The sequence below is a fragment of the Delphinapterus leucas genome, chromosome 3, assembly GCF_059928025.1.
Source record: "Delphinapterus leucas isolate spDelLeu-1000000601 "Yukka" chromosome 3, BTC_Dleu_Yukka2, whole genome shotgun sequence".
Classification (NCBI taxonomy): Eukaryota; Metazoa; Chordata; class Mammalia; order Artiodactyla; family Monodontidae; genus Delphinapterus; species Delphinapterus leucas.
Window position 1 is genome coordinate 60,657,157 of NC_143131.1, and position 16,749 is coordinate 60,673,905.

Sequence of the window (16,749 nt, forward strand, 5' to 3'; positions counted from 1 at the left end):
TGAGAAATCAGCTGTTAACCTTATGGGAGTTCCCTTGTATATTATTTGTCGTTTTTCCCTTGTTGCTTTTAATAATTTTTCTTTGCCTTTAATTTTTGCCAATTTGATTACTATGTGTCTTGCGTGTTTCTCCTAGGGTTTATTCTGTATGGGACTCTCTGTGCTTCCTGGATTTGGGTGCCTGTTTCCTTTCCCATGTTAGGGAAGTTTTCGACTATAATCTCTTCAGGTACTTTCTCTGGTCCTTCTCTTCTTCTGGGACCCCTATAAATGTGAATGTTGGTGCATTTAATGTCATCCCAGAGGTCTCTTACGCTATCTTCATTTCTTTTCATTCTTTATTCTGTTCTGCAGCAGTGAATTGTACCATTCTGTCTTCCAGGTCACTTATCCATTCTTCTGCCTCAGTTATTCTGCTGTTGATTCCTTCTAGTGTATTTTTCATTTCAGTTACTGTATTGTTCATCTCTGTTTGTTTGTCCTTTAATTCTTCTAGGTGTTTGTTCTTTAATTCTTCTAGGTGTTTGTGAAACATTTCTTGCATCTTCTCCATCTTTGCCTCCATTGTTTTTCCGAGGTACTGGATCATCTTCACTATCATTATTCTGAATTCTTTTTCTGGAAGGTTGCCTATCTCCACTTCATTTAGTTGTTTTTCTGGGGTTTTATCTTGTTCCTTCATCTGATACATAGCCCTCTGCCTTTTCATCTTGTCTATCTTTCTGTGAATGTAGTTTTCGTTCCACAGGCTGCAGGATTGTAGTTCTTCTTGCTTCTGCTGCCTGCCCTCTGGTGGATGAGGCTATCTAAGAGGCTTGTGCAAGCTTCCTGATGGGAGGGACTGGTGGTTGGTAGAGCTGGGTGTTGCTCTGGTGGGCAGAGCTCAGTAAAACTTTAATCTGCTTGTCTGCTGATGGGTGGGGCTGAGTTCCTTCCCTGTTGGTTGTTTGGCCTGAGGCGACCCAGGACTGGAGCCTACAGGCTCTTTGGTGGGGCTAATGGCAGACTCTGGGAGGGCTCACGCCAAGGAGTACTTCTCAGAACTTCTGCTGCCAGTGTCCTTGTCCCCGTGGTGAGCCACAGCCACCCCCCCCCCCCCGCCTCTGCAGGAGACCCTCCAACACTAGCAGGTAGGTCTGGTTCAGTCTCCTATGGGATCACTGCTTCTTCCCCTGGGTCCCGATGCACACACTACTTTGTGTGTGCCCTCTGAGAGTGGAGTCTCTGTTTCCCCCAGTCCTGTCGAAGTCCTACAATCAAATCCCTCTAGCCTTCAAAGTCTGATATTCTGGGAATTCCTCCTCCCTTTGCCAGACCCCCAGGTTGGGAAGCCTGATGTGGGGCTGAGAACCTTCACTCTAGTGGGTGGGCTTCTATGCTATAATTGTTCTCCAGTTTGTGAGGCACCCACCCAGTGGTTTTTTTTATTTTATTGTGATTGCACCCATCCTACCGTCTCATTGCAGCTTCTCCTTTGTCTTTAGATGTGGGGTATCTTTTTTGGTGAGTTCCATTGTCTTCCTGTCAATGATTGTTTATCAATTAGTTGTGATTCCAGTGCTCTCGCAAGAGGGAGTGAGAGCACGTCCTTCTACTCCGCCATCTTGAACCAACCCTTCATTTTCTTATTAATGCCTTTTCATCAGAAATAGGTTTTGAGTGATGTCCAGTTTATCAATTTCTTCTTGTACAGTAAGTGCTTGCATTAGTTTCCTAGGGCTGCTGTAACAAATTACCACATACTGGATGGCTTAAATAACAGAAATTCATTATCTCACAATTCTGGAGGCCAGGAGTCTAAAATCAAGGTGTTGGCCAGGCCAGGCTCTCTCTAAAGCTTCTAGGTGAGAATCCATTCCATTCCTTCCTCTTAGCTTTGCTGTTGCTGATAGTTCTTGGCATTCCTTGCCTTGAGTCCAATCTCTACCCCCTTCATCAAGTGGTCTTCTCCCTGTACATCTCTTTCTCTGTGTCTCCTCCTCTTCTTGTAAGAACACTAGTCATATTAGAGCAGGGCCTACCCTACTCCACTATGACCTCACCTTAACTTAAACAATTACAACTATAACAACCCTATTTCCTAATATGGTCGCATTCTGAGGTTCCTAGAAGAACATGAATTTGGGGGAGGGGGGGCACTAAACAACCCAATACAGTGCTTTTTGTGTCTTACGCTAAAAACCTTTGCTTAAGCAAAACTTATTCTACACGTTGCTTTTTCTTTTCTGCTTCCCTTCCTCCCCTTAACTAACCTCAAAGGCTGATCTCTCCAGGACTGGACTATGGGGAAGACAGAGAGTTGGGGGAGGGAGGCAGGGAAGTTCTTACTAGAGTGGTGTCAAAGGTGAACTTGATCCAGGTTCTACTAGTTTGTAAGAGCTGATTATTAAATTTTCAGGAATTTGGAAGTCAGTTATTAAACGTAGTCACTATTAAAAGTTAAAGTATATAAGCATAATTGAACAAATTATATTAAAAATAAAGGCAGTAAATACCCAAAACTCATCACTTCTCAATTATTTTGTTACATTTTACTATGGGGCCAGATTTTGTGGTTTACTGAGTGGAGGAAGAGGACCAGGAAAGAAGAACTAATAATGTGTAGAGTAAGTTTTGGAGTATTTACACCACAGAAATCTGCAAATTTTACAAGTAACCCCCCCCCCCCGCCGCCTGCCCTGCTCCCACACATCATAGGGCTGGTTGTTATTATGTTTAATAGCTTCCACAGGATGTGTGTATGTGTGTGTATGTGTGTATATTGTGTGTATGTATACACACATCATATATCATATATATACAATATGTTATCATCAAACAAAAAAGTATGTATGTATATATACATATACAACATATATAATTAAGCAAAAAGTATATATATACATATATAATTTATACAATATTTTATAGTTTAGAAAGTATAGGAGAGGGCTTCCCTCGTGGCACAGTGGTTGAGAGTCTGCCTCCCGATGCAGGGGACACGGGTTCGTGCCCCGGTCTGGGAAGATCCAACATGCCGCAGAGCGGCTGGGCTGGGCCCGTGAGCCATGGCCGCTGAGCCTGCGCATCTGGAGCCTGTGCTCCACAATGGGAGAGGCCACGACAGTGAGAGGCCCGCGCACCGAAAAAAAAAAAAAAAAAAGTATAGGAGAAAAGCTGGAAGGAAAGAAATGTGCTAAAATGCAAAAGACAGTCACCCTGAGTGACTATCCTTGAGTTCTGGGTAATTATTTTCTCCTCTATAATTTCCTATTATTTTCCTAATTGCTTAAATGGCAATGTAATACTTTTAGAATGAGAAAACAGTAATTTTTACAATATTAAATACTTTTTAGGATGTCCAGAATGTTTGTACTGTTTTTGAAACCTGATTTGAAACCTCAGTCAAGTTTCAGATGCCCTAGGAGAGATAATCTCTAAAGATTTAACATTGTATTCAGCTGACAGATGTCAAAATGCTAATGCACAAGTTTCAATTACACCAACATTGTATTTTAAATATTCAGTCCTTAGTCAGTTTTACTTCCTTCCTATCTTTTGAAGATATGCTTCCTGTTTCTGTGTTTAAGCTTATATCCTTCCTGTTTCTGATGGCTGCAAGTTTCTAGTTCAGTAATTGAGAAGCTTTGGATGAAACTGAAGACTTTTTCCCACAGCCCTGTAGCAACATCTAGTGGGTATTTAAAGACAGGACAAGACAGAGCAGCAGTTTTGATAGCAAATGTGACTTAGAAAAAAAAAAAAAAAAAAAAGCCTTAAATCCTCAAGACAAATAGAATCTCTCCTGTGATTAAATAACTTTACATACATTGGTGTGTATGTAAACACTTAAGATAAAACATAGCTGACATTTCCTCATCTAGCCTGCTGTGAACTTAAACAGCATTTGTTACTACATTATATAATGGGCATTATCATGAAGAACCATATGAGAGGTCCCTAAGCAAGAGTACCAGAGCAGTGTAAAAACCTCCAAAAGCAAAAAGGAAGAACTTGTGTAGAATGGCATCTGAAAGGAACAGAAGTGTCCAGGAGTATAAGCAGAGAGTAAGAGAGAAGAGACAACAGGAGGGAAGGGGTAGAAAGGAAGCCAAGGAAGAAGAGAAAACTAAAGCAAAATCATGGGAAGTGGTAAGTTTACAGAATCCAGATTTATCCTAAGATAACTGCAGTCCAGTCATTGTTCTCTTAACCAAAAGGTAGGTGTTTCTTAACCCCTCAAGGCTGTTCGAGGTACCCAGTCCCCCAAAGATCTTTGCCATGTTTCCCTTTGACTTGATGCATTACCTTTCCCATCTCACTTTCACTAGAAGTTCAGGACCTAGGTAGGTGATGGGTGGTAGCTGATGAGTGCGAGTACCCAGTCCCCCAAAGATCTTTGCCATGTTTCCCTTTGACTTGATGCATTACCTTTCCCATCTCACTTTCACTAGAAGTTCAGGACCTAGGTAGGTGATGGGTGGTAGCTGATGAGTGAGGAAAAAAAGTTACCGTAGAAACTTTCTCTAATCTCTCTCTGCCTTAACTTCTCTAGTTGAAAATTAGAGAATAATTTGGTCCCTGTAATTTTCATAGACATTTCCCCATAATCATCAATTATTTATGAAAATGCTATTACTTATAGAAAAAATCCATAAAGCTTAGATACTAGTGGTAGCATTCCTATGCACACCTAAGAAACAAATACCTGCTTATGGCTGTCAACATGTGGGGCTGGGCTGAGCTCCACACGAGTTAGGAAACCTCATTCTGCAATCTGGCACCATTTCTCTAATCTGGCTTGTTGGAGAGGGAAATAAATAGAGACATTATTGAGGAATTATTGAGGCAGTATGATGGGGGAGGCAAAAAATATGAGATTGGGGAAAGGGAAGACTTGTCCTATCAGATATCAAAATGTATTTTAAAACTATGAATTATAATATTATATATACTGGAGCAGATATAGACAAATAGCTCAGTGAAAGAGTATAACTACATAACTAGATCCATGCATGTATGAAATGCTTGGCAATGAAGATCAATAGGGAAAGGGGGACTTTTTTTTTTTTTTTTGCCGTACGTGGGCCTCTCACTGTTGTGGCCTCTCCCATTGCGGAGCACAGACTCCGGACGCGCAGGCTCAGCGGCCATGGCTCATGGGCCTAGCCGCTCCACGGCGTGTGGGATCTTCCCGGACTGGGGCACGAACCCGCGTCCCCTGCATCGGCAGGCGGACTCTCAAACACTGCGCCACCAGGGAAGCCCAGGGGGACATATTTAAGAAATGGTATTGGAACAGTTCTTCGTGTACAAAATATTAAATTTGGATCCATACCTCAAACTATACACAAAAATGAATTCCATATGGGTCAATGAAGAAGCCAAATTTTTAAACATTTAGAAGAAAATATATCTTTATAATCTCAAGGTAAGGAAGGATTTCATAAACAAAACACAAAAAGCAAAATTCATTTTAAAAAGGTTGATAAAGTATATAGTATAGAAATTAAGAATTATATTCTTGGAAAAGACAAGGAGAGCCCAAAAACAGAAATGCACAAACCAGGAAAAAATTATTTGTAGAACATAGCCAGGAAATTATTAACATCCAGAGTATATAAAAAGCTCTTCTAAATCAATAAGAAGAAAATTCAAACAATCCAAAGAAAAATGTGCAAAGGTCACAAACAGGCATTTCATATAAGAGGAGACTTGGTTGGTGGGTAAACATGAAAAGATGCTCAACTTCTTTTGTAAGCAGGAAAATGCAAATTGAAATTAAAAGTAATACCATTTCATATCTACCTAGGCACACTTCCTTGGAAGATCTTACACATGTGCATTACAAGTATAGAACTTGCCTGGTGGCGTAGTGGTTAAGAATCCACCTGCCAATGCAGGGGACACAGGTTTGAGCCCTGGTCCAGGAAGATCCCACATGCCGCGGAGCACCTAAGCCCGTGCGCCACAACTTCGGAGCCTGCGCTCTAGAGCCTGCGAGCCACAGCTACTGAGCCTGTGTGCCACAACTACTGAAGCCCACATGCCTAGAGCCCACGCGCCACAACAAGAGAAGCCACTGCAATGAGAAGCCCTCACGCTCACTGCAATGAAGGTATCTCCCGCTCGCCGCAACTAAAGAAAGCCCGCGCAGCAATGAAAACCTAATGCAGCCAAAAAGTAAATAAATAAATAAATTTTAAAAAGGCAAGTATAGAATATTCATCAAAGCCTTATTTATGATTATCAAAATCTGAAAAATAATATTAACAGAATGGATTAATAAATTGTGATATATAGTCATATAATGTAAATACAGCAGCAAAAATGAATGAATACAGTTATAAGTATCAACACGAATGACTCAAAAACATAAAATTTGGCCAAAAAAGGAAGGTATGGCAGAACATACCAATTTATATAATTTTCAAAGGAAGAGAAAAACTATCCAAAATATACTGCTTAAAGATACACAGATTGTGTAATGTTATAAAGAAAGTCAAGGTGAAAGTGGTGGTGACAGTAGCACAGGTTTTTAATCTTTTCAAATTCCCACATAAAAACTAAGTGGCAAAACCAAAAACTCGTGGACATTTACAACATGACTATTTGCCAAGGTCTCTCCATGGATCTGAAAATACAAATGGGTGGAGATAAACATCCATGGTCCCAAGAGCTGTGTGTACCTGGGGCTATGCAGGAGGAAGCAGAGAGGAACAGGGGCGTGTCTGACAGACCTGAGAACAGGGAAGCCCCGAAGAGCCGACAGATGGTCCCTGGAAAGCATGGTGTGCCCACTTCAGAACAGCTGTTGAGATTGACAAGGGTGTTGTCCAGTGCAGTAGGGTGAGTACAGGGGTCCTTGTTAAAGTCTGAAAAGGGTTCAAGCAGCCTGGGCTGCGTGAACTTGTAAAGACAACCAGGCAAAGCTGCCTTTCAAGACAACTGCTGAAAATAGGATAGAAGAGAGTAGAGACACGGTGTGCACCTCATAATACAAGAATAGACTTTTTAGAAAGTGTATTTCCATTTTTTACATGCATGTAGTTTGAAAACCATATTGCAATAGCTATCCCAAGTTTTAACTCGAGTCTTTCCTACTCTGCCTTTTGAATTACATTCCTAAAGCTCTTATGTGGTCTTTTTGCTTATCTACCTATAGACATTTAGGCCCGTATTCCTCTAAGTGAGATCCATCAATCCTGTGCACTAAAATCACCTGGGCTACTTTTTTGAAAACGCAAATTACCCAGGCCCCTTCCTAGACCTGTGAAATCAACATCCGGAAGTGAGGCTCAGGAATCTGCATATTAAACAACTCTCCCCCACCATATTCTTGGGTGCACTAAAGTTGGAGAAGGTCTCAGTCCTGTGAACTTAGGCATGACCCAGATAGGCCTGCATCTCTACCCACCTGAGAAGCAGGCACCATAAGTTGCAGGACAAGGATGTTTCTGTGGGAGGTGACTGGGCAGATAGGAAGAATGGTAAGGGGACTATTTTCTGGCCTCCTAAACCTAATGTGGGGTACGTAGGTTTAAAATGGATCATGGTCATATATGGAATCTAAAAAAACGGTATTGATGAACCTAGTGGCAGGGCAGGAATAAAGACGCAGATGTAGAGAAAGGACTTGAGGTCAGAGCGGGGGAAAGGGGAAACTGGGATGAAGGGAGAGAGTGGCATGGACATATATACACTAAATGTAAAATAGATAGCTAGTGGGAAGCAGCCACATAGCACAGGGAGATCAGCTCGGTGCTTTGTTGACCACCTAGAGGGGTGGGATAGAGAGGGTAGGAGGGAGACGCAAGAGGGAGGGGATATGGGGATATATGTATACATATAGCTGATTCACTTTGTTGTACAGCAGAAACTAACACAACATTGTAAAGCAATTATACTCCAATAAAGCTACAAAAAAATTTTTTTAATAAAATAAAATGGATCGTGGTCAAGCCAAACACATCAGGAGCTTTTTTGTTTCGAGCAATAAATCCAAATGGCAATGGCAATTCAGTTTTTTTCTTAAATTTATTTATTTATTCATTTATTATTTTTGGCTGTGTTGGGTCTTCGTTTCTGTGTGAGGGCTTTCTCCAGTTGCGGCGAGCGGGGGCCACTCTTCATTGCGGTGCGCGGGCCTCTCGCTGTTGTGGCCTCTCGTTGTGGAGCACAGGCTCCAGACGCGCAGGCTCAGTAGTTGTGGCTCACGGGCCCAGTTGCTCCGCGGCATGTGGGATCCTCCCAGACCAGGGCTGGAACCCGTGTCCCCTGCATTGGCAGGCAGACTCTCAACCACTGCGCCACCAGGGAAGCCCCGGCAATTCAGTTTCTATTTGTTCTGGCTTAGATCTATAGTACTTGTAGACACCATAACATATATGTTCAATTTGGCCTCTTTAGGTAGGACTTCTGTGACAACCAAGAGCCCCAAATCTGGAATAAATAGAGGTTAAAGGAACCAATGCAGAAATGCCAAGTAGCTTTTTGATATGTTGGATAAGAAAAGATGTAGAGAACAGTGAACAATCCCACCCTGGGACAAAAAGAGATAAAAACTTCCCTTCCCCCTCTTCCCATGTGTACACAACACATGACCGAATGTGTTGAGTCTTTGAGCAGAGGGTGAAGGTGGGGAATGGTATTTTCCTTGAGTCCTTTCATTGGGTTCCTGGTGCCTTGTATCAGTGCAGCTTTCATGACCCGCCTCACTTATAGCACACATCTTAGTTTTTTAGCAAAGCACTTAAAAATGTACAGTTAGCTCTCACCTGTTGACTAATAAGGCCTAATCACCCAGAGGAAGGGCTCAACAATGTGTATTATCAGTAAGCGTCCCATAGAGTTTTTTAGGAAACTAGCCTAAACATGGAAAAGCTGCTGAGGAGAATAAGCAATAAATTTTTTAAAATTTCAACATTTACTCAGGTCAAAGTGAAGCCAGGTGTCCAAGCTGCCCTTGCACCATTCATTTGTACAGTTTGTGTGAAGTTTGCAGGTCAAATATGTTTCATGATAAAGGAATTTCTATGATAGAGTAATTTTTATTTGTTCTTTTATCTTGTGCCAGCTGATGATGAAACAAACCCACTTTTTCCAAGTCACACCAGCTAGGAGCAGGGCTAAAATAATTTCAAATAGGAGTCCTCCACTCAGCTGGCCCTGGCAAATTGGGTGAATGACTTCCTCCATTAACTCAAATCCCTTTCAAATAGTACAGGAGGTCATCCTGGGTGCCTCGCTGGTCTCTTTATTTGCCTGTGCCATTGGTGGAAGGATCCTAGGCCATTCTTTGCCATCGCCTGCCACTGGGTGGTTCCACTCCAGGTTTCTGATGCCTTCTGAGGCTCCTGGTGTTGACTACACAGATCTCCCAACCACAACTGGCATATCCTCTGTCCTCAACACTTCACCCTACTTAAATTGCATACATTCCAGAACGGCACTGAGGTTAAAGTGGCACAGATTTTTTTTTTCCTGCTTTGCTCATCCTTAAGTCCTTGGAAAAGGTAAGGTCAGTGCATATCCTGGTGACTTCAGAATTGCCCTTTCCGAAGAGGCCTAATCCTTTCAGACCAAGCTTTGGTGCCCTTGCTCCTTAGGTTGAGGATGAGTTTTTTCCTAAGAATTTCTGCAGTTCTCAAGGCCCTCTGCTCCACTGCACTAGGACTTGTTTAAACTTGGAGGATAAATATGGTTTATGCTCCCAGACTGGGGCTACCACTGCATGGAATATTCTGAACAGGTTAAAGCAAAGAGTGGAAATATAGTTTGTCTGAAAGCTGTCAAATGGCTGGATTGTAGAAAGTCCAGAAGAAATCTTTTGGGAATATTCTAAGACAGTTACAGCCATCACCATTTGTTGAGTGATGACATACCAGGTATTATGCATACATTCAAGTTTACAACAACCCTGTGAGATAAATCATTGGATACTACAGGTGAGGAAAGGGCCTCAGAGAAGTCAAACAACTTGTCCCAATCATAGAGATAGTAAGTCGGGGAGGAGAGGTCAGGACGAGGGGATTAGGTTTGCTCCCAGGTCCAGGTCCAAGTCTGTGCCCTTACAAGCTCAGCACCACCAGATCAAGACCTTTTGAAGTGAAAGGGCTCTGAGAGACCAGATCAGTTGAGATCAAGATTGTGCTCTATTGTGTTGTTTGAGGAAAGGCAGGTGTATAAACACAAATAAGACAGGTGGATTATTCAAAAAGAAATTGAAGACACAGGGCATTGGGGGAGGGGGAGTTGAGGTGAAAATTCCAACCCTCTAATCATGCCTTGGTCTTTGTGGTGACCAGCCCTCATCCTGACACTATCTAGGGACCCCAGCCACTAGTTGTCTAATTAGCATACAAATGACACTTTCATCACTCTGCAGATTCTAAAGGTTTTAGTAGCTGTGTGCCAGGAACCAGGGACAAAGACCAAATAGTTATTTATTTTGATTATATCATAGTATCCCAAACAAAACAAAAACTAACAAACTTGCCTGCTAAATTTCTGAAACTGGAAATCAAGACATTTCTACTTAAGAACAGGCATAATTACCCTTACTTAAAGGGCAGTTGTCTTCTTTGGGTTTCTGGATCTGACAACATAGCACCAATTATCACATACCAACATACTAAGTTGTTTAGTTTTACATTATTTATACTTACATATACTAAAATATGCTGTCCCTTTGCCCCCAGCATCTCCAGGGATAATCCCTCAGTGGTCAGGCTTTCTCTCCATGACTTGCCCCCTGCCTGTGACCTCAATAAGAGTGGGCAGCCAATTCAACCTGGTCCAACCAACCTCTTCCATCTGAATCTGAATTGTGAGGCATAGAGACTAGGAGTCGGGAGATGCATGCCATCAATAGCAGAGCTTTAAGCAGATCTCTCATCTCATGCTGTTGAGATTCCTACCTTCTGCTTGTTTAAATTTTACTTAGATTGCATAAGATCTGGTACTGCATTTTCATACCTGCATCATACCAGACATTGTTTTCAGCAAGCAGAAATGAGATATTTCAATGTGGTCGATCCATTGGTTGGTTAAGTAGCCATTCCCAGTCCCCTCTCCCTTGCTGTTTCCCCCAAAAGAGATTACAAAACTTAAATATTTTATTTCCCTGCTTCTCTTGCATTTAAGGGTGGCCATGTGATAGTTCTGGCCAAAGAAACATAAGTAGAAGTCTTCTGAAGAACTTTGGAGAATTTTTTTTTCTGATAAAAGAGACAGTTGCAGTATGCCCTTTCACCTTATTTCTCCTTTGAACTATGGGGGAAGCAAAACTTTTCCTCAACCCTCTTAGAGTCTCTGGCTGGGCCTGAGAATTAAGTTGACATAAGACAGGTTAACAAGAGAAAAGTGTACAAATTTCATTTTTTACATCTACATGAGAGACTTCACAGAAAAATGAAGACCCAAAAAGCAGTTACACCTAAGTGCTTATATACCAGGTTGAACAAAGAGTACTAATTGTGGAAAAGTAACTAAAATATATGGGGAGGCTAAAGGAAGATAAGTGTTGATTTAACAAATCTGTTTGTACAGGTTTCCCTTAGCCTCGACTCCTGATCTCTGGTGATAAGAATATTCTTTCCTTCCTGGTGTAGAGAGGGCATCTTCCACATGAAAGAAAAAGTGCTTTCAGGAATAAAAAAGGAGGTCACAGTGCCTTTCCTGAATCTTCTATTTTTCAAGTGCCTCTAGTTCAAAATTATCCTTGTGCCAAAGTGGTGTATTTGGGGATGGCGCATTCTACTACTATTCAGAACCCAGATGTAGCACCTGGAGCTTCAGCAGCCCTCTTGGGACCATGTGTCAAACGCCAACAGAATTGTAGAGGTGCTATTCCTGACACTATTGTGCTACTGGACCAATGCTAGTAACCACCTACCTCCAGATTTCTTGATGTGAGAGGAGGAAAAATGTTTAAACCTCTGTGAGTTAGGTTCTCAATTATCTGCAGCTGAAAAGAATAATTCAAAAGCAACTCATTCGTAAAGACTAATTACCCTATATATATCCGAAGAAAACAGAAACACTAATTTGAAAAGATACATGCACCCCAAAGTTCATAGCAGCATTATTTACAATAGCTAAGAGATGGAAGCAACCTAAGTGTCCATCAACAGATGAATGGATAAAGAAAATGTGATACACACACACACACACACACAAAATGGAGTACTACTCAGCCATAAAAAGAACTTTGCCACTTGCAACAACATGGATGGACTTGGAGGTATCATGCTTAGTGAAATAGGTCAGAGAAAGACAAATGCTATATGTTATCACTTACATGTGGAGTCTAAAAAATAAAACTAATGAATATAACAAAAAAGAAACAGACTCACAGATACAGAAAACAAACTAGTTGTTACCATTGGGGAGAGGAAAGGGGGGAGGGACAAATAGGGGTAGGAGATTAAGAGATACAACCTACTATGTAAAAAATAAATAAGCTAGGGCTTTCCTGGTTGCGCAGTGGTTGAGAGTCCGCCTGCCGATGCAGGGGACGTGGGTTCGTGCACCGTTCCGGGAGGATCCCACATGCTGCGGAGTGGCTGGGCCCGTGAGCCATGGCCGCTGAGCCTGCGTGTCCGGAGCCTGTGCTCCGCGACAGGAGAGGCCACAACAGTGAGAGGACCGTGTACCGCAAAAAAAAAAAAAAAGCTACAAGGATATATTGTACATCACAGGGAATATACCCAATATTTTATAATAACTATAAATGAAGTATAATCTTTAAAGATTGTGAATCACCATGTTGAAACTAATAGAACATTGTAAATCAACTACATCTCAATTTTTAAAAAAATGAATTACACTAGTGCAGGGAAAGTACTTCCTGGTATTGAGACAGTAAGCCAAAATGTAAAGTTCATTAGTTCTATGCAGTCTTCATTTGTTTTCTAATCACTCTACATATACTCCTTAATCATGGGAACCATATCATCCACCTTATTTAAAATATCCACAATCCTTGAGCAGGGCTGGACCATCAGAAAAGTGTTTTTTAAATACAATATTCTTTTCATGAAGCACTAGGGCTCCAGATAAGGTACACCCCAGAATCTGTAAGCAGTTTCAGAAAGTAGTATCCTTGTTTGTTTTGTTGGAACCAAACAAAAAAACTAAGATGATTCAATACAGGCAGAAGTGACTCACCCTAAGAGGGAGTTATAGATGTGGCTGCAGAGAATACAGTGTTCTCTGTATAAGAAAACCGGAATACAGCCACTTGGCAAAAGACAAAATTGGATCTACACCTCACACCACATACAAAAATAGACTCCAAAGGAATCAGAGATCTTAATGTAAAGAACAAAACCCAACAAGTACTAAAAGAAAACACAGATGGATTCCTTTATAATCTGGGTGTAGGGAAAGGCTTTTGAATTATAATTCAAAATCCAGATATAATAAAAGACTACATTTAAAAAAACAAAAACAAAACCCAAAACTTTTGCATGGCAAAAATCACTATAAGCAAGGTCAGACAAACTGGAAGAAAACATTTGCAAAATATATCACAAATAATGGGCTAATTCTCATAAAAAGAAGTACATCTCAAATCTAACAGCAAGTAGAAGGGTTAACACTGACACAGATTAGAGCAACTCGGTAGGCAAGCAGGGATATATTACCATTCACTAGCTAGTTCTCATGCGTATTAGGACTTCATAGTTAAATCTTACAGGCAGAAAGATTCAAACGCTTACCTATCTCTGATAGACTCTTTCAGTAGTCAGGTGGTGTCAAATCTAGTGTGCAGAAGAATTTCTGTCAAATCTGTAATATGCACCCTATATTTTAAGAAATATAAGTAGAATTCAAGGATACTTTTGACTGGGACATTTTCCCTCCTCGCATGGTTTTAAAAAAATTAAAAGGCTTTGGGATTCTGCTGGAGTTCTGATTTTTACACTGATTTTAGAAAATAACTCCCACAAATAATATGCTTCCTCTGTCCAACAAAGATAAGAGTTTACATATTGGAATCATAGTAACTCCACCTGTATGTAGAAGCTTCATGAATTCCTGCTTAACCAGCCATCAGCCCTCTTGTCCTTTCTTTGAAATACTCAGGGCAAGAAATGTTTGTTGACTTCACTTGACTGGGCAAGTCCCTGCTTAACAGTATTTATAACCAGAGTCATAGTTTCACTATTGTTAGAGCCATCAACAAATATATATTGATCACTTTCCATGTGTAAACTAGAGTACTTGCAAGCTTAAAAATGTTGACATCCACCAGTTACGGGGACTGGGTCTACTCAGAGGCCGAGGACAACCAAAGTGAGAAAATAAGAGGCCTTCAGAATGTGGTTTGTGAGTGGAATACTATTGCCCAGGCATTAGGAAGGAATTATAACAATTTCGGGGGGAACAGGGCCAGCTTCTGAAATGGCTTAGGGCTTGTAGTCAAAAGAGGCCCAGTAGGAATATAAAAGGAATGAAAAGGCTGGCATGGCAACCCATGATGCAGCCCTCACAGCTACGAGGTACCTCTTGCCACATCTCCTGCTCATGTGTCATCAGCAGCAGCAATTCCTGGCAGGCTGAAGACTTCCACCTTCAAGTGTCAACCATCAAGTCTTCCAACTTCTTTGTCTCAAGGCTTTTTCCAAAGCCTCAGTATCTCTGCTCTGCGTACATGTAGCTGGAAGTGTGCCCCAGAAGGCATTCTCAACCAAAGAGTGAGGGACAAGTGATCCCACCTCACCACCACTCCCCCACCCCCGCTCCGCCATCCTTCAGAGGGCCATTCTACAGAGGGTCCCCAGCAGAACTGAGCCCCAGTTGCCCACAGTGGTGGCTAGCTGGATACTGGCCTTTTCCTTCTTCCCTGTTGTTCTTTGCATTCTTATTCTGACCTCCTGGGGTCATCCCCCAAATGAGTTACTGCACTAGGGTTTTTGACCCAGTCTTTGCCTTTGGGGGAATGCAAACCAAGACAGTCCTCCTCTCGGTGAAGGAGGAATAGGATCAACTGAAAAAGCAGGTTGAAGTTTTAGACTCAGTCAGGCCTGCTTGAAAAGAATAGGGTACCAGAGAGAAGTGGGTCTATCATATGTGTGCAGGGGAGAGTGGACAGAAATGCTTATGTTATATTTAAGGGCTACCCAAATCAGAATGCCTTCCTTCTCTGTACCTGACTATACTTTTATCTTTTTCTTTTTACTAGAATGAGAAGGGCACCTAAAAACAGAGACCAAACAGTTTCACTCTCGCTTTATTCCCTATTAAATGCAGTGTCACACAATGGCCAGATATTACAATCTGAGCTTTAAGCTCTTTACCAAAATTGAGATTATTTGGTGTCCAACTAGTCCTAGATTCCAAAATAAAGATGGCTCCTCTTGTGAGGAATAAAGTAGAGGAGACCTAAGGCTTTGTCCACAGCCTGTAATCAAGCTCCTGGAGAGTTTCTAGAGCAACTGTTTCAATAAAGGACTGGGCAAGGGTCTGTTCTGGCTACTTGCATTACCTTCTTTAGGGCAAAAATTATTAGCCCAACTATAATTATCTTAACTTTCCTTGGTGTACATGAGTCAAATTTCTTCCTAAACACGTATTTCAAAAGAACAAGCAAGCGGGAGTTCTGAACAGAGAGGCATTGAGCAGTCTTTGCAGATGTTTTATGTTCTCCCTTGGGGAAGGTAAACAGCCCATCTTTCTAGAGGAAGCACAGAGACCTTGGCAATACCGTTCTTTCTTTTTTTTTTTTAACATCTTTATTGGAGTATAATTGCGTTACAATGGTGTGTTAGTTTCTGCTTTATAACAAAGTGAATCAGCTATACATATACATATATCCCCATATCGCCTCCCTCTTGCATCTCCCTCTCACCCTCCCTATTCCACCCCTCTAGGTGGTCACAAAGCAGGCAATACCTTTCTTGAGAACAGAGGTTAGTTTGCTAATTCTACTCATTCTCCAGGAGAAGGGAAAAATTAGCTTTAGGGATGTTTGGATCCAGCTAGGGAGATTTTATCGAGAACATCTCATAACATACTGTCATTCAAGAAGCACAAATTCTTCAAAGCCTGGAAAGTGCAAAGTCAAACGGAAAAAGTAAGATTTTAGGGATGAGACAAGGTCAGGAGACTTATCAGTGCTCATCGGGGCCCCCAAGACATGGGCTTTGAAAGCATCAATAACTAGTTTCAGTTCAGTCCAGCTGAAACAAATGTGGAAAGAACTGGAAACCTTCTCAGGGAGGCAGGAGTCACAGGCCTAAGCAATTTCAGAGAAGGAGGTAGCCATTGTGGTAAAAAAGCATGGAGATCATGGTAGGTATTAAACGATGTAGAGGAAAAAGCAGGGAAATCAAGACCACACGCTGGTTGAAAGTTGCTGGTAACTATTCATTCAGTGTTACAGGTGTTAAAGCAATGAATAAGACCAGTGAGGCCCTTTATTCTTTTTCTTTTTTTTTCTTTTGGCTGTACCACTTGGTTTGCAGGATCTTAGTTCCCTGACCAGGGACTGAACCTGAGCCCTTGGCAGTGAAAGTGCAATCCTAACCACTGGACCACCAGGGGATTCCCAAGTCCCTTTATTCTGAGAAGAGAAAGAGAGCCCTCTTTGCTAGTTTCACAGATTACCTTTTTATGTTCAACCATTTGTAATATTATACATTTTCGGTGGATTTAGCTGAAACTCAAGTCTAGATGTTAATGAGAATTCCATTGACATTTCAAGCTAATGTTTATAAAATAACAGATCTTTGATCTTAGGTTTATATCTTTTGCTATGCCCCT

At 41.5% G+C, this 16,749-nt stretch overlaps 1 protein-coding gene across 2 annotated transcripts in view; it reads left to right on the top strand.

Moving 5' to 3' along the window:
* Positions 1–16,749, top strand: part of HMGCR (3-hydroxy-3-methylglutaryl-CoA reductase) — a 53,236-nt gene that overhangs the window by 10,569 nt on the left and 25,918 nt on the right. Inside the window, exon 1 of one of the 2 annotated variants that reach the window (XM_089909025.1) lies at positions 964–1,130. The exons of the other annotated variant lie outside the window; for it this stretch is intronic. The gene's annotated coding sequence lies outside the window, so the exon portion shown is untranslated. Of the gene's footprint in view, positions 1–963; positions 1,131–16,749 lie in introns of those variants that run through there. 2 annotated transcript variants of the gene reach the window in all.